Raw genomic sequence first — 27,352 nt, forward strand, 5'->3', positions numbered from 1 at the left:
TTGGGGGGGAAAATTATAAAACTCAAATAATATTTTTAATTTAAAAAGTGTCAGAAAAAGTAAATAAAATTTCATCTCTAAAAATAAATAAATAAAAATTAAATAGTCTTTTTTCTGACCCAGATGAAACATTAATCAAACCAATCAATTACTTGGTTCCCTTCCTAGGTTCTCACTATAATCTTCAAAGTTCTTCAAGTTTTTCTTTCACAAGGTATGATAAAAAAAAAATGTTTATTTTGACAATTTTTTCCTATATTGTCTGATGGGTACAAATTATTAAATACCAATGCTTAATGAGGGAAATTGTAACATTTCTTTCTTTCCAAGTCTGTCAAATATAGGTGATCTATCTCCACTACTGGATAAGTAAAGTTTTATCTAAAAGCAGAGGGATAGCTAAGGCTCAAGGTTGTTCAATGTAACCCTGTTTTTTATATGCTTTTATTCTCTTTTCCTTTTACAAATTTGCAACCTGATGAAGCAAGTGAAGAACTACAAGTACTTGAAGAGGTTAACTCTTAGAGTTACTCATTAAGCAACAAATGTTATAAAATGCACTTGTCCTAGAGGGGAAAAGAGCAAGGATATACTCTAAAAGAGCAGTTGGACAACTTTTTTTGCAAATTTTACTTTCTATTTTTCTTTTTGAAAAGAAAAATTAAAGATATTTAATTAAATGAAAAGTTGCTGTTGAATATTTTTAACTCCACAATTGTTTTAACTCTACTTATATGGAGTCAAAGGTTTTGTTTTACCTTCATTTAAGGTTCTCATCTTTGTAATTTTACATTTTCCTAAATGTCTCAAATCTAAAATTCAACAACTGGCTCCCTTGTGCAATACAATTTCCTAAGCCCTGGGAGGAGATAAAAAAGATATACTTTTTGCTTTCAAGAAATGTAATGACCTAGTATCACAGGTTTCATGGCATCAAAAATGTAGAGCTAAATTTAAGGAGATTGCCAGGTTCAACTACAATATTTTACAAATGAGGAAATGAAGACTCAGAAAATTTAAATGACTTACCCAAGGCCATCCAGGTAAGTAAGTAGGAAAGCCAGGAATCAAATCCAGGTCCTCTGATTAAATCCAACACTCTTGTCACTGCACCACACCGGGATTAGAAAGGGATATAAATCACAAGATAATATATCAACAAACATTTATTATGCATATGCCAGGCACAGGAGCTTCATTGACAAAAACCAAACTCATGCCTATTCTCAAAGAGTTTCCATGTTGTCAGTATAACATCATTAACCAAGAAGAGAAATGCTTTTTATCCACTACAATCTAAAGTCATTTTGTCTTTGGAGCAAGCAAGAAAGTAAGATATTTCAAAGATTTCCTTTTTTAAAAAATTGCAAAATTTGGAGGCTTACCAGCATTGTTAAACTACCTATAAGAAAACTGTTCTATTAGAGAGGGATGGGAATTCAGAGAAGCCTGGGAATATTTGCATGAAGTGATGCTGAGAGAGATGAGCAGAATAAGAACCTTATACACCATAATAGCAGCATGGGGCTGACTATCAACCTTAATGGGCTTGCTCATTTTATCAGTGCAATAATCAGGGACAATTTTGGGGTATCTGTGATGGAGAATTCCATCTGTATCCAGAGAAAGAACTGTGGACATTAAACAAAGACCAAACTCTATTACCTTCAATTTTTTTAAAAAAAGTGTCTTGTGTAGGTACAGAATTTTGCTATCTCTAATATTTTATTTTCTCCTCAAGGATATGATTTCTCTCTGAAAACATTCAATTTCGATCAACGTATAGCAAAAAACAATGTAAAGATTATCTGCCTTCTGCGGAGGGGGGAGGAGTGTAAAATTCAAAACCTTACCAAAAAATGATAGGTAGAAACTACTATTGTATATAATTAGAGAACAAATAAAATAATTTTTTAAAAAATAAAGTTGAATTTGCTTTATGTTAAAAAAAGGTTTGCATTAAATAAAAATCTTTAACTTTTTAAAGAAGCCCCTCCCTTAATCTAGTATTACTTTGAGGAAATGAGTTTTTCTTTAACTATTTAAATTGAGAACAGAGAGAAAATCGTTTATCATAAATTCGCTGACGCAAAATAGAAAAAACTTACATATTTTTCATCTCTACATGGCAAATTTCATTTTTACATGCAAAACAGAAGCAGTGCCAACATTTTTTTAAGAGTATGATAACAAATGCTGATTTTTTTTATCAATAACCTGTTGGAAAGGTAAGTATAAAGAAGTCAAATTGTCAATTTAGTTTTAGAAGTCTAAAATATAACCTAGGGGCAGCTAGGTGGCACAATGGTTAAAGTACGGGCCCTGGAGTCAGGAGGACCTAAGTTCAAATACAACCTCAAACACTTAATAATTAATTGCCTAGCTGTGTGACCTTGGGCAAATCACTTAACCCCACTGCCTTAAATATATAATTTTTTTTTTAGGTTTTTTGCAAGGCAAATGGGGTTAAGTGGCTTGCCCCAAGGCCACACAGCTAGGTAATTATTAAGTGTCTGAGACCGGATTTGAACCCAGGTACTCTTGACTCCAGGGCCGGTGCTTTATCCACTGTGCCACCTAGCCACCCCAATAAATAAAATTTTTAAAATAAAATATAACCTAAAGGAATAGATACTAACTTTGATAGTAGTCCTTCCCCCACAATATAAGACTATTTCAAATATATAACAGACATTAGAATTCAAAGTTGTAGCCTTCTTCAGCTTCAGTATGGATATCTAGGTTAGAAACCTAAAAATGCAGAAAAACATAGGAATTATTATTTATGAACATTCTCCAGTAATCATTAAGAAAAAGGTTACATTTCTTAAAACTGTCCCAATCAAAAATCTCCCTTTTGTTTATGAAAAATTTATAAATAACAAGATATTTAATGATAATTTATAGAAAGATCAATCAATAAAAATTTAAATGAAAGAATTATAAAGTTATTAAGACATGACCTGTCATTATTAAAGTAACCAAAAAAACCCTACAATACACATTACAAAGTATAACAAAATGCTGCATACAAATTGCTAGATAAATGCAAGTCAAAAGAAACTTATTGATAACAAAAAGTTCATGTAGCAAATTCATGAATTCTGTTTTATAGGTAAGTAAAAGCCAATTTACTCTGATTTTATACAATCAACAAGGATTGATTTTTATACAATCAACAAGTATTAACTAAGAACTATATGACTTCTAGGAATATTATTACAAAGAATGAAACAATTCCTAGTTGGAATAAGCTTACATTTTAATAGGAGAAATAATAAGTACGTATAAAATATATACAATATAAATGGAAAGTTAAAGAACAAATATATACAAAATAATAAGTACAAGATGATTTAGTAAGGAGAATATTAGTAGATAAGGCAAAGCTTCATGAAGATGGGTGCCTGAAGATGTATCTTTTTTTTTGTCTGATTAACTGACATTTCTTTACTCCCCTTTCTACCTCCTCCTCTACAATGAAAAGAAAAAGGAAAAACAACTCTTCAAAGAAATATGAATAATCAGGCAAACAAAATCCCCCACCGGCCACATCCAAAAACGTTTGTTCGTTTTGCAACCTTGAATTACCTGTTGGATATGTGTAGTATATATCATAACTGGCCCTTGGAATTGCAGTTAGTTATTGCAATTATCAATGTTTTTAAGTCCTTCATAAGTTGTATGATCTTTACAATTGCTGCTGTCGTATAAATTGTTATTCTGATTATGCTCACTTCACTCTGCATCAGTCTTCCCTATTTCTCTAAAACTGTCCTTTTTGTCACTTCTGGCATAACAGTATTTTATCATATTCATATAATTAATATAGCTACATCTTAAAATATAAAGGGGGACTCTGAAGTGGAAGCAAGGAAATTGTAATTGCAGGCATGAGGTGATGTCATGCCTTGCAAGTGAATTGGATTTAAGTGAAGCAGAGTTGTGCAAAGTCACTAACCTTGTTCTTTCCTCTGGGATAAGATATAGATCAGAATGACTAGAGATGGCCCCTACACATAAGGAGCTGTATCATCAGGTAAAAAACAGAGAAGGCCAATTTGACTAGATTGCAAAGTATGAGAAGGGGGAATAATGCCCAATGAAGATGAAAAAGTAGTACAGGGATAGCTATGTAGGGCTTTAAGAGCTCAGAAGAGAAATGTTTATATTTATATATATTTACATACATATATTATATAATATATATATATATAAAATGAATTATATTAGTGATTACAATTTCAACTAGACCTCAAATGATAGGTCAAAAGAGAAAAATACAAAAGGTTGAGAAGTGACTGAGAGGAAGAAGAGGCAGCAATTATAGACAACTTTCAAGAATCTAGCTTGAGAAAGACAAGAAAGATACTGGACTATAGTTTGAACGGTTGAAAGTTTCTAATGTGGGATGTGGGAAGCTGGGACAGGATGGAAGGCAGGAGAAAAGAAATCATTGTAAGGGAAAGAGAGAGAGTGTGTGAGAGAGAGAGAGGCAGAGAGATCAGATAGACAGGCAGACAAAACAGAGAAAGAAAATTATAGACCTATCTCCCTGATGAATATAGATAAAAAAAATCATAAATAAAATCATAGCAAAACAATTACAAGTTATCATTAAGATAATGCATTTTGACTAAGTAGGATCCATCCCAGGAATGCAGGGTTGGTTCAATATTAGGAAAACTGTTCGTATAATAAATTATATCAACCACAATCTTATCAGAAAATTATATGATCATATCAATAGATGCTGAAAAAGCTTTTGACAAAATGCAGCACCTACTAAAAATACTAGAGAGTGTAGGAATAAATGGGCTGTTCCTTAGAATAATAAGCAGTATCTATCTAAAACCATAAACAAGCATTATATTCAATGGGAAGAGGCTAGAGGCATTCCCTAAGATCAGGGGTGAAACAAGGATGCCCATATTGGGCATCTGCTATTCAATATTGTATTGGAAATGTTAACTTCAGCAATAAGAGAAGAAAAAGAAATTGAAGGAATTAGAATTGGGAGGGAAGAGACAAAACTCTCACTCTTTGCAGATGACATGATGGTATACCTAGAGAATCCCACAAAATCATCCAAAAAAACTCCTGGAAACAATTAGTAATTTTAACAAACTTGCAGGATATAAAATAAACCCTCAAAAATCCTTAACTTTTCCATATAAGACTAGCAAGATACAGCAGGAAGAGCTAGAATGAGAAATCCTATTCAAAGTAACCTCAGACAATCTAAAATACTTGCCAAGGCAGACTCAGAAACTTTTTGAAAAACAATTACGAAACACTTCTCACACAAATTAAATCAGATTTAAATAACTGGGCAAATATCAACTGCTCATGATAGGTAGAGCTAATAGAATAAAAATAACAATTCTACCAAAACTAACTACCTGTTTAGTGCTCTACCAATCAAAATTTCAAAAAACTACTTTAATGAGTTATAAAAATATGTAAGTAAATTCATATGGAGAAATAAAAAGTCAAGAATTTCCAGGAATTTCATGAAAAAAGTGCAAAAGAAGAGGGCTTAGCTCTACCTGTTCTAAAATTAAATTATAAAGCATCAGTCATCTAAACTGTCTGGTATTGGCTAATAAGAGTAGTGGACCAGTGGAATAGACTAGGTGCAATAGCAGGAAATGATTATAGTAATCTGCTGTTGGATAAACCCAAAGAGTCCAGCTATTAGGATAAAAACTCTCTCCGATAAAAACTGCTGGGAAAAATGGAAGTTAGTATGGAAAAAACTTAAGATTAGACCAACACCTCACACCCTGTACCAAGATAAGATCAAAATGGATATAGGATTTAGACATAAAAAAACAATACTATAAGCAAACTAGAAGATCAAGGACTAGTTTACCTGTCATATCTATAGAAAGGGAAGCAGGTTATGACTAAGGAAGAGATGGAGAAATTCACTAAAAACAAACTAGATGATTTCGATTACATTGAATTAAAAAGCTTTTGCACAAAGACACTGTAACCAAGATCTAAAATGCAGTAAACTGGGAAACAAGCTTTACAACTAATGCTTCTGACAAAGGATCCATCTCAAAATATGCAGAGAACTGAGTCAAATTTGAAAAAAAAAAAAGCTATTCCCCAATGGACAAATGGTCAAAGGATATACAAAGGCAAAGCACTCCATGGTCATACGAAAAATTGCTCTAAATCATTACTTATTAGAGAAATGCAAATTAAAGCTTCTCTGAGGGACCACCTCACACCTCTCAGACTGGCCAATATCACCAGAAAGGATAATGATCAGTGTTGGAGAGGCTATGGGAAATCTGGGACATTATTACATTGTTGGTGGAGTTGTGAACTCATCCAGCCTTTCTGGAGAGCAGTCTGGAACTACGTCTAAAGGGCAACAAAGATGTACATACCCTTTGATCCAGCAATACCACTACTGGGTCTATACCCTGAGAAATGATGAAAAAGGGTTAAAAACATCACTTGTACAAAAATATTCATAGCAGCCCTGTTTGTGGTGGCAAAAAAATTGGAAATCAAGTAAATGTCCTTCACTTGGGGAATGGCTTAGCAAACTGTGATATATGTATGTCATGGAACATTATTGCTCTATTAGAAACCAGGAGAGATGGGAATTCAGGGAAGCCTGGAGAGATTTGCATGAACTGATGCTGAGTGAGATGAGCAGAACCAGAAAAACGCTGTACACCCTAACAGCCACATGGGGGTGATGATCAACCTTGAATGGACTTGCTCATTCCATCAGTGCAACAATCAGGGACAATTTGGGGCTGTCTAAAATGGAGAATACCATCTGTATCCAGAAAAACAACTGTGGAGTTTGTGGAGTTTGAACAAAGACCAAAGACTATTTTCTTGCTATCTCTAATACTTTGTTTCTTCCTTAAGGATATGATTTCTCTCTCATCACATTCAATCTGAATCAATGTATAACATGGAAACAATGTAAAGACTGACAAATTGCATTCTATGGGGGGGGGTGAGGGGAGGGAAGTAAGATCAGAGGAAAAATTGTAAAACTCAAAATAAATAAAATCTTTATTAAAAAATGGATGAGGGAAAAAAAATGAATGAGAGGCAGCTAGGTGGCAAAGTGGATAGAGCAGCGGCCTTGGAGTCAGGAGTACCTGGGTTCAAATCCAGTCTCAGACACTTAATAATTACCTAGCTGTGTGGCCTTGGGCAAGCCACTTAAACCCATTGCCTTGAAAAATCTTTTAAAAAAAAAGATGAGATTACTCAAGGGAGAACCACAAGAAATGAGAGTGAAGACAAACTTGTAGTAATACCTAAATTCATGAAAAGAAAGAAACTAGGAAGGATTTTTAAAAACAGTAGATGTTTATGATTTAGACTAAAAGAGACCTTAAATAATATCAGGGTCTTCATGGTCAGAGAAATAATGTGATTTTCCCAAAAGTCACACAGTTTGTAAGTAGTCAGACTGAGACTGAAACCAAGTTCTCTAATTCCAAAATTTTTCTTTTTATTACATAAGTCTTCTTAAAGACTCAGGAAATGCATTCCCAAGATGTATACAAATGCAATTATAAAATAATCTTTAAAATTTCAAGAATGACAAAATGATCAGAAAGATATTAAATGCTCATGCTCAGAATATAACAGTGTGATAAAAATGCAATCTAAATTCACTCACAGATTTTCAAACTCCCAAAGAGATAGTTTATATAACTAGATTAAAAAAATTCATTTGAAAGAACATTTACAATCTTCAAAAGAAAAAAAAATGGGAATGAAGAGGGGATAGCACTTCTAGTCCTCAAATCATACTAGAAAGCACTATTTATCAAAACTATTTGGTACTTATTTTTAAAAATGAAAATAAAAACAATTAGTGAAACATCAGATAAGGAGTATCAGAAACAACTGAAGTGTTCAAAAAAATGAAAACATAAATCATAAATTTCTTCACCAAAAAGCTCCCTATCATAGCAAAAAGATATTCTCAGAAGACTAGAAAGCAATTTGAACCAACATCTCACACTATATGCCACAATAAAAGCAAAATGCATACATAACCTGAACACTAAAGATCATATCATAAAAAAATTATAAGAGAACTGAATCAGGTATACTCAGCTATAGCTAGGGAAAGAAAAGGGAAATATGAACATAAGAGCAAGAGAAAAAAATCTTCAAATTAAATTAAATATTCATAAGGGATTATATACAAAATACATATAGAACTGGAGTAATTAATCAAAACAAAGAGCCAATCACCAATGAATAATTGATTAAAGAACAAATATCTTTCAAAAGAATTACAAACTATTAACTGTATACAAAGACTATTCTAAGTGATTAATGAGAAATGCAAATCAAAACAACTGAGGTTTTATTCCATACACAGTAAATTGGCAAACTGAAAAAAAGATGGCCCAATGCAACCAAGATTAGAAGGAACACAGCTCAGAAACAATTTTTATAGCCAGCATTTCTGATAAAGGACTCATTTCTAAAATATATAAGAAAACTGAGTCAAATTTATAAGAATAAGTCATTCCCCAATTGATAAAAAAGTCAAGGGATATGAACAAGTAGTTATCAGATGAAGAAATTAGTTACCTATATAGTCTTATGAAAGAATGTTCCAAATCATTAATGATTAGAGAACTGCAAATTGAAACAACTCTGAGGTACCACCTCACAATTAAAAGATTTGCTAACATGACCAAAAAGGATGATGATTTGAAGGGGATGTGGGAAACTGGAACACTATTGGTACACTTTTGATGGAGTTGTTGTGAACTGATCCAATCATTCTGGAGAGCAATTACTCCCAAAGGACAATAAAACTGTACATAGCCTTTGATCCAGCAATACCACTATTGGGTCTGTATCCCAAAGAGATCATTAAAAAGGGTAAAAAACACAGATATACAAAAATATTTATAGAAGCTCTTTCCATGACAGCAAAGAACTGGAAATTGAGGGGATGCTTATCAACTGGGGAATGGCTGAATGAACTGTAACATATGAATGTGATGGAGAATTACTGTTCTGTAAGAAATCATGAGAGGCTGTACTTCAGGAAAGACTTGAATGAACTAATGGGAAGTAAAATTAGCAGAACCAGGAAAATATTTTCCACATTAACAGAAACACTGTATGATGATCAACTATGATGGACTTGCTTAAAGGACTTGTGAGAGAAAATATCATCCACATGTAGAGAAGGAACTATGGAGTTTGACTGCAGATAAAAGCAATTTTTATTCAATTATTTAAATTTGTTTTATCTTCTGTGTTTCATGTTTTTTCCCCTCTCTTTTCCTATTCTGATTCTTTTTTCACAACATGATTAATATGAAAATGTTTAAAATAAAGTAATATATGCATATATATATATATATATATCTCCTATATTAGATTACTCTCTAAGGGAGGGGGAGAGAAGGGAGAAAAAACATAGAACTCAAAACCTTACCAAAAAAAAATATTTGTTGAAAATTATCTTTACATGAAGTTGGGAAAATAAATAATTTTTTTTAAAAAATTAAAATTAAAAAAACCCTAGAAAGACTTACATAGATTGATACTGAGTGAAATGAGAACAACCAGATCATTGTATATGTTAACAGCAACATGGTATGATGATCAACTTGGCTCTTCTCAGCAATACAATAATCAAAGACAATTCTAAAAGATGTGATGGAAAATACCATTCATGTTCAGGGAAAGAATGGAGCCTAAATGCAGATCAAAGCATACTATTTTCACTTAAATGTTATGTATTTTCTTTCCTGAGGTTTTATCTTTTCCGTTCTCATTGTTCTTTCACAACATAACTAACATGTTATGGAAATATGTTTAACATGATAGTACATGTATAACTTCTATCAGATTACTCATTGTCATGGAGAGGGAGAAGGGCAGAAATGTATAACAAAAAGTGAACGCTGAAAACACATGTAATTGGAAAAAAATAAAAATTAAAAGAAAAAGATGGCATGTTGAGGTAGGAGAAGCAGTTGAAAGAAAGGTACACTAATACATCATGTTATGAATTGTCCCAAATATTACGGAAAGCAATTTGAAATGACTAAAAACCATTATATCCTTTAACCTAAAGATCATATCCCTGGGCACATAGCTCCCCTACACATATGAGTAGGTCAGACAAGACATAATAAATCTCATATATTCAAAAAGTCAAAGCAGAACTTTTTGTAGAAACAAACAGAAACAAAGTAGATGCCCACCAACTGGTTAACAACTAAACAAGTTATATAAATGACATAGAATATTGTTGCTTTAAAAGTAAAAAATAAGAATTCTGAAAAGCATATGACAATGATGCAAATGGACATCGCCTGGAAAACAGTAGATCTCCCAAAATGAAACTAAATATTGTGTGATTATGATCATACGTGACTTTAAAGAATGGATGAGAAAATGTGCTTCTTTTACTTATCCCTTACAGAAGTGAAAGCATACAGTAAGGAAGATGGAATATTCCTTCCCACACGGTTGTTTTGTTAGATTTGTAAAATTGCTTTGGCTTTTACCCCTCTCTTTGCTTTTTCAGTCTTTCTTCTAAGAGAGGTAAGGGAAATGCGATAAAATAAAGCTATCAATAAACAGAATTTAAATGAATAGAAATGAGAGAACATCTCTCAGAGGGGAGAGAAAAGGAATATACATGGATGAATGTAAGTAAAAGGAATATAAATTGTCAAATAGACAGAGAGAAAAGGGAGGAGTGAAAAAGAATTAAGGGGAAAAGGCAACAATAAGTTAAAAAAAAATACCTAACTCTTTCTATGACACCAATACGGTGCTGATACCTAAACCAGGAAGAGTTAAAACAGAAAAAGAAAATGATAGACCTATCACCCTGATGAATATAGATGCAAAAATCTTAAAAAAAAAAAAAGAAATATCAAAAGCACAATGTAGAGAAAGGAAAGCGGAAGAATTTTAAGAAAGGAGCGGCCACCCCAGGAGATTCCCAGTCACGGGAAGCAGTCCAGTGCAGTTTGGGGCAGGACCAGCGCGCAGGTGGGTGACGGGGGCGGCAGAGGCGCAGGCAGCTTTCCTTAGCGGTTTGTTTTGAAGGGCTGGAGGAAGCCTGAGCCCTGAAGAGGCAGGAGACAAACAGGTGGAAGCGGGCCCGGAGGGGACCAGCGCCGCCAGGCCGCCGGAGGGGCCCGCGCCCCGCACGTGGAGCCGGGGCGGCTGGGCAGCAGGCGGCGGCCTCCTCCGGCCCCGCCCCTTGGGCGGCACGCGCTCGGGGGCAGCCCCGCGCCGGCCGGAGCCGGGGGCGCCCGGGGGCCCGCTCCGAGCCGCGCCCGGGGCGCCCCCTGCTACCCGTCCCCTCCCCCTCCCCACACTCACCTCAGCCGAGTCCCTCGCGGACTCCTTCCGGGCCGCGGCGGGGTCGGCGCTTAGGGGGGGGGGGGCTTTTCTTTTCCCTTTCCGGGGTCAGCGAGGCCGAACTCGGAGAAGGGCGGGAGGGGAAGGGGGGTCAGAAGCGCGGCGCCCCCCCCCAAGGACGGAGGCTGCGCGGCTCCCGGAGCGCGCCGACTCGGCTCGGCAGCAGCCCCCCCCCCCCCCCGCACACACACGTAAACACGCGCACCCCCCCCCCCCGCCCGCGAAGTGCGGCCAGCCCCGCTTACCCCGGAGGGGGAGGCGCCTTCCAGCGGCCGCAAGCCCGTCCCGCCGCCGCGGCTGCAGTCCCCGCCGGAGGCTCGGCCCGTGCGTCACGCGCGCACCTCCAGCGTCATTGCTCCCAGGTAGCCGCCAAGCGGGACCCTGCGGCCCGCACGTGACCTCCGACCCTGCCCGCTGACCCCCGGCGGGGTCAGGCCGGAAACGCGGGACAAGAACCACACGGGCTCAAAGACGGCAAATCCTCCCTAGAAAATGTAATGTAGAAAATGAGATAATAGAGTAGCAGAAAATATAACAATATACTATAGAAAATGACGTGATATGATAATAAAAATAAAAGAATAGGATAGAAAATATGCATAATAATAGAATATATAAAATAATAGAATGTATAAAATATACAAAATAATATAACACAATAATAGAATATATAATATATGTAATATAATATAAAATAGAATATAATAATATATAATAGAATATAATATTCAAAAATAATATAAAATATAATATACAAAGTAATATCATATAATAGATAATATAATAATATGAAATATAATAGATGAATAATATGAAATATAATATATAATGTAACAGGTAAAATTATATACTATGAAATATAATATAATAGATAAAATAATATAACAGTATCAAAAAACAACAATATAAAATATAATAGATAAAATTTTATAATATAAAATATCATATAAAAATATAAAACCACTTCGAAGGGTTGTTGTGGGGAGAAAATGAGATGATATGTCAAGAGCGCTCTTCGAATCTTAAAGCACTCTCTAAATGTCTTCTCTATTAGGAATTAAAGCAAACCTCTACCAAAGCCACTAATCATCATGTTCAGTGTACAGCTCCGGGTAGGTCGTTTTAATATCCCCAGGGCCTACATTAAGTACCTTGTAATTAGCAGGCACTCCTAAATAGTTTGGTGGTGTGGTTGTTTTTTAATTCACTGGAGACTAGGTTGGTTTCTGATTAGGAAGCACCCTGGGGGCTCAATCACCCTCTCATGGAGTCACAGCAGCACCTATGAAACAACTCATCCAAAACTCTGGCCACCAAGATTCCTTATAGCAATCGTGTGCTAGACCCAGGAGATCATTGTGCATATTAACTTGCCTGATGATCAACTAGGACATAATTCCAAAATGAATTGCAGAGAAAGAACTGTGGAATCTGAATACAGATCACTTTCACTTTTTAAATGTTTTGGGTTTTTTTTTTCTTTCTCAAGTTTTTTTTTCTGATTCTTTTACAACGTGGCTTTGACATATGTTTAACAAGACAGTACATGTTTAAGACTGCTTACTGTCTCTGGTAAAAAAAAAAAGGAGGGAGGGAGAAAACTTTGGACCTCAAAAATCTTACAAAAAATGTTAAAAACTACCTTTACATTTAATTTTTAAAATTCCTATTAAGTAAAAAAAAAAGTTCTAAATTGAACTTTGGCAACTGATGACTGTCAGATGTTTATTTTTGTTACTTCAAATGAGGAGCATTAATTCCTTAAACCCAGTAATGGAGTTTTAGGTTTTGGTTTTGGGTTTTTGGTTTTTTTTTACTTTCCTGCAATCTTTTTATGCTATCTCTTTTCTACAGGGTCCTTCTGCCTTATTCTGTCCTTTGCCCTCTTTCCCAAGTAATCACCCCTGTTCAGAGGTGCTATATTTATAAGCCCCTAGAGTATAATTCTACCAAGTAAGGATAGAAACTAGACCTGTGATTTTACAACTCCTACCAATGCAGGTCAGCATCTTGAAAACTGCTTAGTATAATTTGAGGAAAGTTCACAAAGTTAGTTCATATCAGAGCTAGGATTTGAACCTGGCTTGATTTTGTGGAAAACTATCCACTACACGAGGGTGTCTCCTGCTACCAGCTAACTGGTCTTTTAGGTTTTCTTTTCTTTGGGGGATTTTGCAAGGCAATGGGGTCAAGTGACTTGCCCAAGGTCACACAGCTAGGTAATTATTAAGTGTCTGAGACCAGATTTGAACCCAGGTACTCCTGACTCCAGGGACCATGTTTTATCCACTGCGCCACCTAGCTGCCCCTAAATGGTCTTTTAACCCGATGTCTCTTCACCAAATTTTCCTTCCTGTGAGTAAAACAAACAGAAACTTTGCCCTTATTTAGAAATAAATATTTCAGACCCATTTATTCCTGAATTCATGAACAATCTTTCTTTTTCTGATATAGCCACATGAAAATATAAGATTGTCACCTAAATATATTAGGACAAATCAGCAGTCTGTCCTGCCAAGCTAATATTCTGAGGTCTTTTTCTTCTAGATTCAATTATCTGTTCTTATAGAAATTCCAGGGTGGCTAGGTGGCGCAGTGGATAAAGCATGGTCCCTGGAGTCAGGAGTACCTGAATTCACTCCTTGAATTCAAATCTGGTCTGAGACACTTAATAATTACCTAGCTGTGTGGCCTTGGGCAAGCCATTTAACCCCATTTGCCTTACAAAAAAACAAAAAAGAAAAAGAAACGACTCCAAAATATCTGTGTCCAACACTAGTGTTTCACAAGCTGAATTGTACATCTCCAACTACTTCTTATATATCACCCCAGATACACCATTGGCACCTCATGTCCCAAACTAAAATTATCATTTTTTTTCTCATCCAAATTTCCCTAGTTTGCAGTCATTCAGGCTCAACAGTTCCACTTCATCTTTGACACTTCCCTCTCCCTCTCTTTACCCACAATCCTCATTTATAAATAATAAGCACCTCTCTCATCCTCCTTTTTTCTATTCATGATATTTACTCCTTAATAGAGGCCTTTATCACCTCTCACTTGTATAGCTGTAATAGCTTTGTAACTGCTCCTGTTTTTAGTTGCCACCTCCCATCCATTTTTCTCATAAAAGGATTTAATTCAGTGTGTTGAAAATTTTCCTCTCAATCTCTGAATGTTGACTAGAAATCAAAAAAGCACATTAGCTGTCCATCAGTTCTCTATTTTTCTTATGTGACAAACTCAATATTTTTTAAATCTGTGCCCCATTTTAATAACATTATTTATCCCATTGCTCCTATTTAATTCCTTATTTATAATATGTTATATCTTCCTCTTGTTCATTTCCACCCTGAAAACAATCCATTCTTTCTCTGTAACTAACTTGGAATAATTTTAAAGTGTCAATTTTAAAAAAAAATCAAAGGAATTCTTGTTTCATATGGATATAAGTTAACAAAAGAAAAGACCTTAACTAAATTATGTTGAATATTCAATATAAAATGCATTAATTTTATTCCAAAGTTAAAACCCAACAAGATAAAAAGAATTGATCATACTCTTGCTGAAGTGTCAGGTTTAGAAATTAGAGTAGTTCTGGCAGTATTCTGAAGTTACCAACACAGTGCCTTATTTGTTAGGGAGGTGAGAAAGGAAATAGAAGAGATTTTTAAAAAGCATAAAGGACTTCAATAATTGGGAAATTTTCTGGAGTTCTCTGCCTAAAGCGAAGTTGCTAATAATTTCTTGTCTTGTTCTAGTGATAATTTCATCCTTCAAAAGGTATAAGTAGCAACTAAAAACACTGCTATCCTGTTGAATCAGATTCTCTTTAATAGGGAACTAATGACTAAAATACAAACAAGAGTAAGTAACTTTGGAAAGGAAATTATCACTCCATCTTAGAGTTTGTAACAAAGGTAAGAAAGCCAGCCACAGTTTAACTGCATATTAAAGTTTGTGATAGCAGATTTCAAATAGCTCAAAGATAGAATAGATAGGATCCCACAGGCTAAAATTCTAAGGAGAGAAATCAGCTCAGGAAATGAATCATCTCTCAAGGATGAAATTCTCAAGACACAAAGAAACATTTCCAAAGAGGAAAAAAAGGAAAATGTCAAAAAAGATCAATCTTGGATACACAATGAACATTTCCACTAACTTAGATGGTATTTTTGGACAGACAGAAATATAACATTAATAAATATCAATGATCAATAAATATCAATAAATTATTAAATATCAATTAAAATTTTTAAATAAAATCAATTGTAGCAAAAGATACTGTAGCAATTTATTTTTCAAAAAAAAATCATCCCCTGGGGCGGCTAGATAAATAGAGCACTGACCCTGGAGTCAGGAATACCTGAGTTCAAATCCAGCCTCAGAAACTTAATAATTACCTAGCTGTGCGGCCTTGGGCAAGCCACTTAACCCCGTTTGCCTTGCAAAAACCTAAAAAAAAAAATCTCAAACCACATGATCATATTTATAGGGTCAACAGTGAATTTTGTCCTTTTAATCCTTATTTTTCCTGGATCTTTAAGAGCAGAGTTAACTAAGTCATCTTTAATCAGATCAATTTAGCAACTGTAAAGGATGCTTAGAGAAAACTTTCTCAATTGAAAATTAATAAAGACTTGCCAATTGAATCCCATCAAAAACCGATTCAGCTATCTTCATTTCTTTGAAGGTCCTCAGGGCAGATGTTCAGCTACCCATCCTACTCTTACCCCATCATAGATTGGCAGGTAAGGGAGGTTGTGCCCTTCTTTGATTGGATAAGCCAGAAGTGATGTTTCAGATCACTCTTTCTGATAGTCAAAGCTATTTAAATCTGATAATAGATCCCATTTTCTGCGTTTGACTCTCTCTCTGAGACCATCCCCCCCCATTCTATGCATACTGCTTAAGTCTGAGACTTAAAGAAATATCAATAAATTTTTTTTTAACCTATATTTGTTTTGCTTTTGCTTTAGGTCAAAATTCTGATAATGTTTGTCCCTGATTAAGGAATAGGCCAAAACTCAGCAAGGGCCCCTCCTCATTCTGGGGGACACTTTCACAAGAGATGCAGAATAATTAATAAATAATAGGTGACAAATGCTCTCATTTTTTCTAAAAAAAAATCCTACAAAGTATAAGTAAAGAAACATCTTTTTTTTATATATGTTAAAGAGTATTTTGCCATGAAAGCATATTCAAAAACCTCCTTTGTAGTAAAACTAAAAATATTAAGATCTACAGACACTAAAATCCTTTCCAGACTCTTAAGCAAACCCCATTAAAAAAGGTGAGTGATAGGTTGAGTACAAAGAGACCTTTCATAAAGATATGAATTGAGAACTATAACTTAATTTACACAATTGTCACCCCAGAAGTGACTGGGCTAGGACCCAATCTTTTACACTGAAAAAGCATTAAGTTAGTGATTGAACATTCAATTTTGATAATGTATAGCATGGAAACAATATAAAGATTATTACATTGCCTTCTCTGGAGGGATAGGGAGAGGGAAGGGAGGTTGGGGGGGAAACTGTAAAATTCAAAACATGATAGAAACTACTATTGTATATAATTGGAAAACAAATAAAATATTTATATTTAAAGAAGATTGTGGGGGCACATAGATGGCCAGTGAATAGAGCACTGACTCCAGTCAGGAATACCTGAGTTCAAATCCGGCCTCAGACACTTAATAATTACCTAGCTGTGTGGCCTTGGCCAAGTCACTTAACCCCATTTGCCTTGCAAAAACCTAAAATAAATACATAAATACATAAATCAATAAATACAGAAAGAAAGAAAGAAAGAAAGAAAGAAAGAAAGAAAGAAAGAAAGAAAGAAAAGAAAGAAGATAGTGATTGAAAAGATAAATTCTTTTTTTTTAACTTCAGATCACCAATTTCTTGAGGGGAACGGTTAAAGAAGTAATAGAATGGTGATCTTATTACTCAACATCTTGAAATATTAACCCCAAACTATGTTTTACCAGTTCCTTGTGAAAGATTCCTATAAATGTTACCTCAAATCATCTTAAGGAAGAGAGAGAAACATCTGAGGGCAGGGAACATTGTGCTAGTTTGGTCATTTCTTTCTCCAAGCTAGATATTCTTGAATATTGATTAATGTTAAGTTATATACAATTATTTATTACTAACTTCACTCTAAAAGACAAATTCAGTATTAATCTTCTTTAATGGATCTAAAGCTAAGAGTTTGCTCTATATGCAATGGGAAACAAAAGAAGTTTTCCTAATAGAGAAGGAAAAAAATTGTTATTTGACTTAGCTCTTGAAATAATAGTAACAGTAATAAAAGAAATTAAAGGCTTAAAGATAGGCAAAAAAGAGATTAAAAACTCTACCTATTTGCTGACAATGGTTTTCTTAGAAAATCCTAAGGAACCATTGAAGAAATTGAGATGAATTAACTTCAGTAAAGTTGTTGGCTACAAAATTAACCCAGAAAAATCCACGGAATTCTATAAAACAAGAACAAAATCCAGGAGGCATTATTAGAAAAGGACAGACTATTCAAAGTTACTACAAAATTCATAAGCTATCAGGGAGTCAATCTACAAATACATGCATACACACACACACACACACACACACATACACACACACACACACACACACATATCTTACAAAATATTCCTTAAAAAAAATAAAGAATATGGGACAGTGTATACAACACTGGCCCTGGAGTCGGGAGGACTTCAGTTCAAATCTAGCCTGAGACACTTAATAATTACCTAGCTTGTGACCTTGAGCAAGTCACTTAACCTCATTGCCTTGCAAAACTAAAAACTAAAAACAAACAAATAAATAAATAAATAAAATAAAGAATACCATTCAGTGCTCATGCCTGAGCTAAGCCAATATAATAAATAATAGTAATACTATTAAAATTAATTTAGAGGTTTGGTGAAGTACCAAACAACCAAAGGTTTACTTAACAGAGTTATACAACAATAATAATAATAAAATCTGGATCAATTAAACAATCAATCAATGTGCCTTAAATTCCTACACTGTTCTAGGTAAGGTTGATAATACAAATAACCAAGGATAAAAAAAAATCTTTACTCTCCAGGAGCTTAATATTGATGGAGGCAAGAATGTACCAAAACTACCTTAAAAGTATATATTGAATTAATACAAAGAGAATAAATACAAGGTAGTCTGAGAAAAGTTAGAAATTAAAGGTATTAAGAAATAATTTGTGTAAAAAGCAACTCAAATAGAATAAAATATAAACCATTCTGCTTAGCAGCCAAGATCTGCCTTCTTTGCTTCTTAAATCTGATACTTCTCTGGTTTCTATGCTTTTGTACTATATGTTCCCCACACTTACTTAGCATCTTTTGATGCTGCTTAGTTTAAAACCTGTTCAAACCTGACCCACCAAATATTTCCAATTTTATTTACTTTACTTCCATTCCTATACTCCTAGATGAATGGAAGTTGATTCCGGAGGGAAATGATATGGTTAGATCCATACACAGGGAAAATCATTTTAGCAGCATCAAAAGATCAAGACTAGGGGCAGCTAGGTAGTGTAGTGGATAGAGCACCAGACCTGGAGTCAGGAGGGCTTGAACTCAAATTTGGTCTCAGACACTCAATAATTACCTAGCTGTGTGACCTTGGTCACTTAACCCCATTGCCTTGTTAAAAAAAAATTTAAAAAGATCAAGATTATCAAAGGAAATAATGAAAAAAACTAGCTAAGAATGGAAGGGAAATGTCATTTCCAGATCTCAACCTATATTATAAAGCAGTAACTAACAAAAGCATTGAAACTGGGTAAAAATGGAAAAATAGATCAATGAAACAGGAAGACCTGAAAATATAAATTACCAGAAAAAGAAGTTTTTATTTGACAGGAATTACTGAAAAAAATTTTGGAAAGAAGTTTGGCAAAATTTAGTGTAGAGAGCAGCTGGGTGGCACAATGATTAGAGCACAGGCCTTGAATGTGTGACCTTGGGCAAGTCACTTTATTGCCTTGCCAAAAAAAAATTAGTGTAGACCAACAGTTTACAGCAACTCATAATAATTTAAAAATGAAAATTAGCTGAATTTTAAAAATCATATCATAAAAAATTAGAAGAAAATAAATTAATATACATGTCATAGCTATAAATAGATGGTGAATTCTTAAAGCATGTAAGCAATTTCAAAAAATAAAATAGGAATTTCAGTTTTATGAAATTGAAAAGCTTTTACATGAACACAATTAAGGAGAAGAAGGGATTTGATCAACTGGGAGAAAAGAAAAGGGCTTGATATCTAATAGACAACTATCAAAAATATATAAGTATGAATAAATAGCTCTCAAAGGAATTATAAACTATTAATAACCATATGAAAAAATTATCCAGAGCACTACTAATAAAAGAAATGCACATCAAAATGATACTAAAATTTTACCTCACTTATACAGAGAATTAGCAAAAATAACAAAAGATGGGAATAGTCATTCTTGGAAGTCATATAAAAAGGTGGGAACACTAATATATTGTTGTTGAATTAGTATATCCAATCTAGAAAGCTATCAGCAATTATTTTAAGAAAGATCCTATATTTTATTTAGAATCTCTGTGTCCATGTTCTTTGGTCCAGAGATTCCTCTACTATGCATAGACTCTAAGGATATAAATGACAAATAGAAACGCTTCATATACATAAAAATATTTATAGTGTCTCTTTTTGTAGTAGCATGGAACTAAAAAACATTAGATGCCCAATAATTGGAGAATGACTAATAATATATTTTATGTGAATGGAATGAAATATCCCCATGTTATGATAAATTATGAAGACAAAGAAATATAGAAAGACTTATATAGACTCATACAAAAAAGAAGTAAGCAAAACCAAGAAAACAATATACATAGAATACAATGATTTAAATAGTATGACTAGGGGGCAGCTAGGTGGCGTAGTGGATAAAGCACCAGCCCTGGAGTCAGGAGTACCTGGGTTCAAACACTTAATAATAAGGGTCTCAGACACTTAATAATTACCTGGCTGTGTGGCCTTGGGTAAGCCACTTAACCCCGTTTGCCTTGCAAAAACATATATATTATATATATATATATACACATATATATGTAAAATATAAAATATAAATAGTATGACTAACAACAAAACGATGTCTGCAGAATTCTAATGATCCTAATGGCCTGCAGGAAGAAATATGAGAAGACAGTACTCTCCCCACCTTCTCTGCAGAGACCAGGAATGATAAATATCAAACACTCTATATAATTTCAGGCATTTTAGATATATTAATTAGTTTGCTGAACACTTTTTCTTTCCTTTTTTCCCCCCCTATGTTATTAAAGAGGCTTAGAGAGAAGTCTGATGTACAAACAGTGGAAAATATAGAGGATGTTTAAAAATTACAGCAATAAAATTTTATTTTTAAAAAGATATGTGGAATATGAAAGTGAGGACAGAAAAATTATTAATAATCATATGTTCTAGTCATACATGCACTTAAACCAAAACAGCCTACAACCTGTTTCTTGAATTTAGCATACCATATCATATGTTTGGGGGTAGTTTGTCCCCCATTGCCTCGAATGCATTCTCTCTTTACCTCTGTCTCTCAGAATCCCTAGCAGAGTTAAATACTTATCTCAGAATATACATCCCTATAGGTAAGTTTTCTCTAATATCTCTAGCTGTAGTATTCTTGCTGCAGTCATTTTGGATTTCTTTATATGTTTGTAGCCCTACTAAGTTATGCTCCTTGAGGGGAGAAGATATTTTTGTCTTTGTATCAAGAATCTGAGTAAGACCTTTCACAGAGTGTATATATTATAAATGTTAATTTATTGAATAGAATATTGAAACCGTAAATAAGTAATATGATAGCCTACTCTTTATGCTCTTGAGGAATTTAGTCACTAAGACTAAAATTTTCCCAATATACTGAAAAAATTATTGAATGGTATTAATTGGTTGCTTTTAAGTGATGTTTGAAGAATAGTGGAGAATGGTAAAGGTTTTAAGGAGGACTAGTATTCTGCTGATTTTCAAGTAAATAAGCAAACTAGACATCAGTGAGCTTAACTTTGCTTCTTGACAAAATTCTTAAGCAGGGTTTATTACTGAACATTCAGAAAAAGATGTAGTGATCACAAAGAGTCATCCAGTATAGTGTCATCAAGAACAAGGCATGATCAACAAAATATTGAGAGAGAGAGAGAGAGAGAACAGATCCTGTATATATTTGTAGCAGCCTTTTTTGTGGCAGCAAATAAACTGGAAATAAAATGAGTACCCATCAACAAACTGTCATATATAAATATAATGGCACAGATTATACTTCAGGAAGTGAAGAATATGGAGAATTCAGAGAAATATGAGAAAATGGGTGTGAAGTAAGTAATGCAGAGTGAAGTAAACAAAACTAGGAAATCAATATGCATAAGAACTGCAATAATATAAATAAAAAGAACTCTAAAAGCAATACATTTTACATTAGTTGTAATGATCCATTTTGGTTCTAGTGATAGATAAAGAAGCATGCCTCCTTTCTTTCATTATAGCCTTCATTGGAAGGCTATAAGTATATGCTGTATGAAATAGAAATTCACTTGTTTTTCTTAATCTGTTTTCTTTGTTTTATTGAGGTATTTCATGCCAGGGGGATGAATATGGGAGAGGGCTGAAAAGTATATCTAGAAATTACTCTAATACAAAAGCAGTAGCATCAATAAAATTTACTGTAAGAAAGAAAAAGAAAAAACAAGTCATTTCAGACTAACCAATTTTAGGGCATTTGAGGAGAGAGCATTTAGAGAATTATAAGTGTTTAGAGAATGCTTTTGATACTACTATATTCTGATTTCAGCAAAGCATTTGACTTGTGCCTTATGCTATTCTTTTAGAAAAGATTATTAGATATAACATAAAAATAGTGCAAGTAGTGGATTCAGAATTAATCAAATGAGTAGTCCCAAAATGTGGCGATTAATGATTGGTTTTCACTTCGAGTCCAGTTTTTAGTGGAAAAATACAGAGACCTATCCTTTCTTCTATGCTGTTTTGACATTTTTGTCAATGATTTAGATGAAGGCATAATTCTATTTTGCAGATAATTCTAGTCATAAGAGATAGCTAATATGTTGGTGAACTGTCAAGAACCAAAGATAGGCTAGAACTCTGGGTTGAATCTAATAAGATAAAATTTAATTGGAATACAAAATTATACTTGAATCTTCTCTCCAAGAAGCAACAGCTTCACAAATTCAAAGTAAGGGAAGTATACCTAAAAAGCAGTTTGCCTGAAAAGCATATGTGGGTTATAGTGGACTTCAAACTCAGTATGAGTCTTCAGCAACTAAAAATCTTAATATGATCTCAGGCATAGCATTATTCGTTAAGATAATAGTTCTGCTGCCTTTTTCTTTGATCTGATCATATTTAAAATACTGAGTTTAGTTTAGAATGGCACATTTGAAGAAAGATATGAATGAGCTAGAGAGTGACTAGAGAAGGATGACCAGGGTGGAGAAAATTCTCATGATCATGCTATTCCATAATTACACATGCAGAACCTATATTAGATTGCTTTCTGTCAGGGGAGGGGCTAGGGAAGGAAGGGAGAAATGTGATTAAAAAAACGTCAAAACCTTTCAAAAAAATTGTTGGTGAAAACTATTATTACATGTCATTGGAAAAAAGAAAAAAGAAAAGAAAAAAATATGACACGTCAACAGCCTTCTTGTTCAGAAAGTTGTCACTTATTGTCCCATTATATTTCCTATTCTGTTAATCATTATGTGCTACATAACTGAGGGCCAGATCTCCATGTTCCTCTTTATGAGGTGATTTCAGAATAAAGTCAGTTCTCTAGACAAGGCCATTTGAAAGATCCTTTTTTTTTTTAAGGTCCCTACTAGTGATCTTGTCACTTTTAAAAAGTTATTTTCCCTTATTATCCCTTATTATTATTATATTCCCTTATTTCCCTATATATTATTATATTTTAAATGCTTTAAAAGTAGGTCAACAAAGTGTCAATTACTAGAACAGATATTACGAGAGTTATATCTTTCAGTCCCTACCTTCATTTTTAGATATAGTTCCATGAAATGTAGTCACCTTAAGATAGATGTTTCTGATGTGCTAATTTTTAATATTTCTGTCCAGCTTATTTGTATAGGAATGGAAACAAAGGAAATGAGGGCAAAGTAGTGAATAAAGTTCTTAGTTTAGATTTTTGGAAGTGTCAAAGACTATTTGAAGCTTCTATAAATAATTCAAGGTATTCCCAGATTTTCTTCACTGAATCAGCCATGATGAGACAACTAGATATGAGCAGGTAAGGTCGCTAAAGTTTGTGGGGAAAAAAATGATTTAATAATGCTCATTTATTGTTTGTATTAAGGTTGACAATGAGAAACTATACTTAAAACTCTGAATAAACTGAAGTAAAAGAAAGGACCATGCTATTCAAGAATCTTTGAACTAGGAATATTTAATCCAAAGAAGGAAAGACTTAGAAATAGCCTTTTAGTTGTCTTCCAGGTATTTGAAGGGCTGTCACAAAGAAAAGGGCTTAAACTTGGTTTTAAAATTATGTAAGACTTTATGTATGTTCAGTGAAAGCAGGATTTTTTTTTTGTTTTTTTCCCAGTGATGGTCTGGTACCAAACATATTTCCTTAAATATTGTAGGTGCTTAAACATTTTTAAATGAACTAAATTAGAGAATCTTAATTTCATAATTCTTAATCAGGAAGGTCACAAGAATCAAAAATATTGTCCACTTTATTTTAAAGTCACAATTAAGAGACTCTTGAACCTTGAATCAAGTTGTAATTCCATTAGGAGATTCAAGAACCTAGTTTACAAAACAGTATATTCCACTTTCTCCCTCCAAAAAAAATCAGGTTCCTCTTCCACCTTACCTCTCTCTTGACTCCACTGTTTTCCCAGTCAAGGAGAATTGATCTTAGCAGTCACCACAGAGTCATCTCTTTTTTTTTATTCCCCATATCTAACCAATTCCTATCAGTTTTTTCTATAATACGTCTTGCAGAGCAATTCTTTCCTCTCTCCTTCTGTGCCTTCAAATTTATCTTTTCTTCCTCTAATAAGTTTAATTCATTCTTTATATTATTTAGTGTATTTTATTTATATTTAATTTTTATTATAATTATCTGTATTATATTTAATCTATTAAATTATTATTATATTTAAGCACCATATTCAATCCCCTCACTGTCTTCCTGTTTTCTATAGTATAAAGTTGAAACTTTCATCCTCTCTGTATCTATCTTTCATGCATAGAGTTATTTAAATGTTTTCTCTATCAATAATGTAAACTTCTTGAGGACACATATCATACTTTTAACCTTTCTTTGTATATTCAGTGCTAGGCAAAGTTGCAGGTGCATAATCACTTGTTGAATAACATACAGCTACCACCCTTAAGCCCTCATTACTTGGACCATTATAAAGACCACCTAATTAGTCCCTACTTCCAGTCTCTCTCTCTCTCTCTCTCTCTCTCTCTCTCTCTCTCTCTCTCTCTCTCTCTCTCTCTCTCTCTCTCTCTCTCTCTCTCTCTCTCTCTCTCCTCTGATATTTCACAATGCTGACAAATTTATATTCTTTAAAAAAATCTGAACATGTCAAAAAATCTTGAATGGCATTTAAAACTCTCTAAAATATGGCTCCAAATCAAGCCAACATAAACTTTGATTTTATTTACTTTAATTAGAAGTTTAAAAAAAAGATGAGGGTAAAGAGTTTGGTGAGGGTTGGGAGAAATATCTAAGAAAATATGATTCAGAAAGAAAGAATGAGGGAGATCAGAGACTTGTAGATTACAAAGAAATATCACTCCTCTTTATCATGACTTCTTTCTTTAAAAATAAAGTTGGACAAGGCAAGCAACAAATAATATCCTAAAGATGAAGCAGTCAACTTATCATTTAATATCACAGTTTAAAAAAAAACCAAGAAGAAGAATGAGGCAAATATAGTTCTGAACTTCTCAAATAAGCAATTGAAAAAATAGGAAATGAATTACAAACTCTTTTACTGCAAAATATCTCCCATCCACACAGCAATATCATTCAAAATTCCTTGAAAGATATAGCAACAGAAAAAAACTCTGTTTAAAAACTCTCTTATTATAAACACCTGGTTAGGATTAAAGCAGAGAGAGGCATGCTCACCAAAATGTCATGCCACCGTGATGGAGGAGATTCGATGCAGATTCCAGGTCAATTCTCTGTGGATGCTGAAGTCTTCTAGATGCTTCTACTTTTGGACTACATTGTGTTGAATGCATCAAATTCCAGAAGATTTCAGAGCCTGAAGAGAAGGAGAACAAACTGGATTGCTTTCAGAAAATTGCTAAGTTATTTTTCCTAACTCGTTTCCCATGAAAGCAAAATCCCAATGCTTCAATGCTTAAAATTCTACCATTATTGCTATTCACAGCAACACAGGAAACATGATTACTTTTTAAAAAACTCAATTCCAGACTCATTAGTAGTAAAAGAAGGCTACATTATACAACCAAAGAGGAACTCAAAAACACAGTTGTAAACAACATCATCAAGCAATTGTATGATAGGAAATTTATCTAGCTTGACAATACTTACTTGTTTTAAGGGAGGGTTCTGGGGAAAGAAGAGAATAATGATAGTAATGCACAAAAGAAAGAAGAAGAAAAGGAATTGTATGATTGGAAAGAAGATGGTCCCATGGCAAGAATGAGATATGACATGTGAATGGACAGAGTGCTCCACCAGCAGGTACTCTTTTAGGATGAATCGTAGGAAGCCTCCAGCATGCTGAGTGGACCTTCTGTGTTGAATTTCTAGAACACAGATGAGAGTAGCTCTTGATGGTCAAACATGAATAGATTAAGATTTGCAATGTTGGAGAGAACCATCAAATGAATGGAATCATGGATCTATTTGAATATCACTCTACTTGTTCAAGCCCCCCCCCCCCCCAAAGAATGCATATTCCTTGAGATCAGGGACCTTTTTGTTTTTTATAAATTCTCAGAATCTAACACAATACCTTACACATAGAAAGTATTTAATAAATGTATTGAACTGAATTAAATTGAAGCAATGGATTAGGAATGAAACTATTGCCCAAAATTGATACAGTAGCAACTTTTTCTCAGGGTGCAATACAATTTAAACATGCATCACAACAAGTAGGCATATTTAAATCTTAAACTGCTAACCACATCCCCTTGAGCTCCCCAATAAAAGAAATGGCACAATGCTAAGCTTTGGGAAGACAAATGCAAAAAATCCCTGCCTTCAGAATGCCACAACAATCTATTTCCTATCATTCTGGCTATCTGCCCTTCACCATCTTCGGTTCCCTCACTCCAGTTCACAATAGCCTTGCTCCTCCCAAGACCCACTCAGCCCAAACAGGCTCCCACCTAAAAACCCCCCTCAATTTACACAGTTGTGCCACCTCTAAGAGCTGAGACTGGAAAATTTCATTATCTGATCACAATATCCTTATCTTTCCCCCTTTCCCACTCACTCAGTCACAATAAATCTGCCCTTCACCTTGATCATGACCTCTTTGTCTTCATTCCTTCCTGTTCACCTAATTCATCTCCCCTATTATGGCTTCACTTGCCTCTGTAACCCCTCTTAGCTTGCCATTTTAGTGGGCATTTCCATGGAAACAAGAGACGCCCAGAAGTAACTATGGCAACTGAGCAGGCTTTTACCCAGTTTTCATAGGACCCGTTATGCCGACTTTAGAAGAGAGGAGTCTGGGAAGAAGAAGGATGAAGGGAATCCATCATGGCTAATGGAGGGGGGGGGCAAGTGAGCACTGCAGAGGGAGAAAGGCAGTAACCTGGGAAATCCTATGTAATCAAGTTTGCTACTGATCCCTTGTCACACACACACACACACACACACA

At 34.3% G+C, this 27,352-nt stretch overlaps 1 protein-coding gene and 1 long non-coding RNA gene across 10 annotated transcripts in view; one reads left to right on the forward strand and one right to left on the reverse strand.

Moving 5' to 3' along the window:
* The window catches only part of ZDBF2 (zinc finger DBF-type containing 2), an 86,190-nt gene extending 74,455 nt beyond the window's left edge, over nucleotides 1–11,735 (reverse strand). For 4 of the 8 annotated variants that reach the window (XR_012469436.1, XM_074191536.1, XM_074191535.1 and 1 more), the window contains exons 1-2: nucleotides 2,640–11,137; nucleotides 1,030–1,107 (exon numbers count right to left, since the gene is read on the reverse strand). The gene's annotated coding sequence lies outside the window, so the exon portion shown is untranslated. Of the gene's footprint in view, nucleotides 1–1,029; nucleotides 1,108–2,639; nucleotides 11,138–11,370; nucleotides 11,461–11,654 lie in introns of those variants that run through there. The other 4 variants (XM_074191532.1, XM_074191531.1, XM_074191533.1 and 1 more) reach the window with 4 other exon arrangements.
* A 23-nt stretch (nucleotides 11,736–11,758) lies between these two features.
* The window catches only part of LOC141491025 (uncharacterized), a 44,054-nt gene continuing 28,460 nt past the window's right edge, over nucleotides 11,759–27,352 (forward strand). The window contains exons 1-2 of one of the 2 annotated variants that reach the window (XR_012469437.1): nucleotides 11,759–11,903; nucleotides 23,583–23,754. This is a non-coding gene — a long non-coding RNA (uncharacterized LOC141491025). Of the gene's footprint in view, nucleotides 11,904–20,536; nucleotides 21,083–23,582; nucleotides 23,755–27,352 lie in introns of those variants that run through there. The other variant, XR_012469438.1, reaches the window with a different exon arrangement.

This window comes from Macrotis lagotis, chromosome 6, assembly GCF_037893015.1.
Source record: "Macrotis lagotis isolate mMagLag1 chromosome 6, bilby.v1.9.chrom.fasta, whole genome shotgun sequence".
In the NCBI taxonomy this organism is placed as follows: Eukaryota; Metazoa; Chordata; class Mammalia; order Peramelemorphia; family Peramelidae; genus Macrotis; species Macrotis lagotis.